The 4,322-nt window shown below is 40.7% G+C and overlaps 1 non-coding gene across 1 annotated transcript; it reads left to right on the top strand.

The window, feature by feature from the left end:
* The first annotated feature begins 1,105 nt into the window (after positions 1-1,105).
* LOC112738767 (small nucleolar RNA R71) lies at positions 1,106-1,213 on the top strand. Its single transcript, XR_003169712.1, has one exon. It is a non-coding gene; the product is annotated as a small nucleolar RNA R71 (small nucleolar RNA).
* The last annotated feature ends 3,109 nt before the right edge of the window (positions 1,214-4,322 follow it).

Below are 4,322 nucleotides of genomic sequence, written 5' to 3'. Positions count from 1 at the left end.
TCTTCTGAGGCAATGTCAGTTGATCCAGATCACTTAGTTCATTGATGAACAAGGGAGGTTTAACTTCCCAAGTATCAATACCAAATAATTTTGCATTCAGCTTCATGATTGCACCAAGGAACTTGGCAGCTTGCTTTTCAGTAACATCCTCATTCTCTTCAGAAGAGGAATACTCATCAGAGCTCATGAAGGGCATAAGGAGGTTCAACGGAATCTCTATGGTCTCTAGATGAGCCTCAGAGTCCTTTGGTTCCACAGAGGGAAGCTCCTTATTGGTAACTGGACGTCCCAGGAGGTCTTCCTCCTTGGGATTTACGTCCTCCTCTCCTTCTTTGGGTTCGGCCATGGTGCTTATGTCAATGGCCTTGCACTCTCCTTTTGGATTTTCTTCTGTATTGCTTGGGAGAGTGCTAGGAGGGATTTCAGTGATCCTTTTACTCAGCTGGCCTACTTGTGCTTCCAAATTTCTAATGGAAGACCTTGTTTCATTCATGAAACTTACAGTGGCCTTGGACAGATCAGAGACTAAGTTTGCTAAGCTAGATGGATTCTGCTCAGCATTCTCTGTCTGTTGCTGAGTGGATGATGGAAAAGGCTTGCTATTGCTAAACCTGTTTCTTCCACCATTATTAAAGCCTTGTTGAGGCTTTTGATCCTTCCATGAGAAACTTGGATGATTTCTCCATGATGGATTATAGGTGTTTCTATAAGGTTCACCCATGTAATTTACCTCTGCTATTGCAGGGTTCTCAGGATCATAAGCTTCTTCTTCAGAAGATGCCTCTTGAGTACTGTTGGATGCAGCTTGCATTCCATTCAGACTCTGAGAAATCATATTAACTTGCTGAGTCAATATTTTTTTCTGAGCCAATATGGCATTCAGAGTATCAATCTCAAGGACTCCCTTCTTCATAGGCGTCCCATTATTCACAGGATTCCTCTCAGAAGTGTACATGAACTGGTTATTAGCAACCATGTCAATGAGTTCTTGAGCTTATGCAGGCGTTTTCTTTAGGTGAATGGATCCACCTGTAGAGGTATCCAATGACATCTTAGATAACTCAGACAGACCATCATAGAATATATCCAGGATGGTCCATTCTGAAAGCATGTCAGAAGGACACTTTTTGGTCAGTCCTTTGTATCTCTCCCAAGCTTCATAGAGGGATTTACCATCTTTCTGTTTGAAGGTTTGAACATCCACTCTAAGATTGCTCAGCTTTTGAGGAGGAAAGAACTTGGCTAAGAAAGCCGTGACCAGCTTATCCCAAGAGTTCAGGCTATCTTTGGGTTGAGAGTCCAACCACACTCTAGCTCTGTCTCTTACAGCAAAAGGGAAAAGCATGAGCCTGTAGACTTCAGGATCTACTCCATTAATCTTAACAGTATCACAGATCTGCAAGAATTCAGTTAAGAACTGAAAAGGATCTTCAGATGGAAGTCCATGAAACTTGCAGTTCTGCTGCATCAAAGAAACTAATTGAGGTTTCAGATCAAAGTTGTTTGCTCCAATGGCAGGAATGGAGATGCTTCTTCCATGTAAATTAGAATTTGGTGCAGTAAAGTCACCAAGCATTCTCCTTGCATTGTTGTTGGGTTCGGCTACCATCTCCTTTACTTGTTCAAAATTTTCAATCAAGTCGTCTCTAGATTGTTGTAATTTAGCTTCTCTTAATTTTCTCTTCAGAGTTCCTTCAGGTTCTGGATCAGCTTCAACAAGAATGCCTTTTTCTTTGTCCCTGCTCATAAGAAAGAGGAGAGAAAAAGAAAAGAAGAGGAATCCTCTATGTCACAGTAAAGAGGTTCCTTATTGTTAGTAGAAGAAGAAGAACAGGAATAGGGGTGAAGAAGAATGAAGAATCCAAACGCAAGGGTAAGGATAACAGAGATGTGAGATGAGGAGATGTTAGTAGATAAATAAATAGAAGGAGATGAGGAAGAAGGTGAATTTTCGAAAATTATTTTTGAAAAAGAGTTAGTAATTTTTGAAAATGGTTTTCGAGTATTTCTATCCTTTATATTATAATATTATTTTCGAAAACTCCATAACCATTTGATATCCGCCTGACTGAGATTTACAAGGTGACCATAGCTTGCTTCATACCGACAATCTCCGTGGGATTCGACCCTTACTCACGTAAGGTATTACTTGGACGACCCAGTGCACTTGCTGGTTAGTTATGCGAAGTTGTGAAAATATGTTTAGACCATGGTTCTGTGCATTCGTTTTTGGTGCCATTGCCAGGGAATCAATTTCGAACAACAATTCACAACCCGAGTAGCAATTTCGCATACCAAGTTCAAAAACTTGATGCACAAATTGTGAATCACACTTTTCACAACTCGTACCAGTGACCAGCAAGTGCACTAGGTCGTCCAAGTAATACCTCACGTGAGTAAGGGTCGAATCCCACGGAGATTGTTGGTTTGAAGCAATCTATGGTTATCTTGTAAATCTTAGTCAGGAAGTCAATTATGTTTATCAGTTGAATTGCAAATAAATAAGAGAGCATGGATCAAAGGTTACTTGTTATGCAGTAATGGAGAATATGTTGGAGTTTTGGAGATGCTTTGTCTTCTGAATCTCTGCTTTTCTCTGTCTTCTTGTTCACACACGCACGTCCTCCAAAGGCAAGCTGTGTGTTGGTGGATCACCGTTGTCAATGGCTACCTTCCATCCTTCCAGTGAAAACTACACTCACGCGCTCTGTCACAGCACGGCTAATCACCGGTTGGTTCTCGATCGGGTTGGAATAGAATCCCTTGATTCCTTTGCGTTTGTCACTAACGCCCAGCCTTCAGGAGTTTGAAGCTTGTCACAGTCATTCAATCCTTGAATCCTACTCGGAATACCACAGACAAGGTTTAGACTTTCCGGATTCTCATGAATGCTGCCATCAATTCTAGCTTATACCACGAAGATTCTGATTAAGAGATCTAAGAGATACTCATTCAATCTGATATAGAACGGAGGTGGTTGTTAGGCACACGTTCATGGGTTGAGAATGGTGATGAGTGTCATGGATCATCACCTTCATCACAGTTAAGCGTGAATGAACATCTTAGATAGGAACAAGCGTGTTTGAATAGAAAACAGAAATACTTGCATTAATTCATCGAGACACAGCAGAGCTCCTCACCCCGAACAATGGAGTTTAGAGACTCATGCCATCAAAGAGTACAAAGTTCAGATCTAAAAAATGTCATGAGATCCAAAAGAAGTCTCTAAAAGTTGTTTAAATACTAAACTAGTAGCCTAGGTTTACAAAAAATGAGTAAACTATGATGGATGATGCAGAGATCCACTTCTGGGGCCCACTTGGTGTGTGCTGGGGCTGAGATTTAAGCAATTCACATGTAGAGGCCATTTGTGGAGTTGAACGCCAGTTTTTGTGCCAGTTTGGGCGTTCAACTCCAGCTTCTGATCCTTTTCTGGCGCTGGACGCCAGAATTGGGCAGAGAACTGGCGTTGAACGCCAGTTTACGCCATCTATACTTGTGCAAAGTATGGACTATTATATATTGATGGAAAGCCCTGGATGTCTACTTTCCAACGCAATTGAAAGCATACCAGTTCGAGTTCTGTAGCTCCAGAAAATCTACTTTGAGTGCAAGGAGGTCAGAATCCAACAGCATCAGCAGTCCTTTTTCAGCCTGAATCAGATTTTTGCTCAGCTCCTTCAATTTCAGCCAGAAAAATACCTGAAATTACAGAAAAACACACAACTCATAGTAAAGTCCAGAAATATAAATTTTTCCTAAAAAATAATGAAAATAGACTAAAAACCAACTAGAACATACTCATAACTACATGAAATTAACCCCAAAAAGCGTATAAAATATCCGCTCATCACAACACCAAACTTAAACTGTTGCTTGTCCTCAAGCAACTAGACAAATAAAATAGATGAATAATAGGTTGAGAAGCAATAATATCTCAGAGTTTTTGAGTGAAGCTCAGATTCTAATTAGATGAGCGGGACTAGTAGCTTTTTGCTTCTGAACAGTTTTGGCATCTCACTTTATCCATTGAAGCTCAGAGTGATTGGCATCTATAGGAACTTAGAATTCAGATAGTGTTATTGATTCTCCTATTTCAGTGTGATGATTCTTGAACACAGCTATTTTATGAGTCTTGGCCGTGGCCCTAAGCACTTTGTTTTCCAGTATTACCACCGGATACATAAATGCCACAGACACATAATTGGGTGAACCTTTTTGATTGTGACTCAGCGTTGCTAAAGTCCCCAATCAGAGGTGTCCAGAGTTCTTAAGCACACTCTTCTTTTTGCCTTGGACCTTGACTTTAACCGCTCAGTCTC

The sequence above is a fragment of the Arachis hypogaea genome, chromosome 13 (assembly GCF_003086295.3).
Source record: "Arachis hypogaea cultivar Tifrunner chromosome 13, arahy.Tifrunner.gnm2.J5K5, whole genome shotgun sequence".
In the NCBI taxonomy this organism is placed as follows: Eukaryota; Viridiplantae; Streptophyta; class Magnoliopsida; order Fabales; family Fabaceae; genus Arachis; species Arachis hypogaea.
This window is presented reverse-complemented; position numbering and strand designations above follow the sequence as displayed.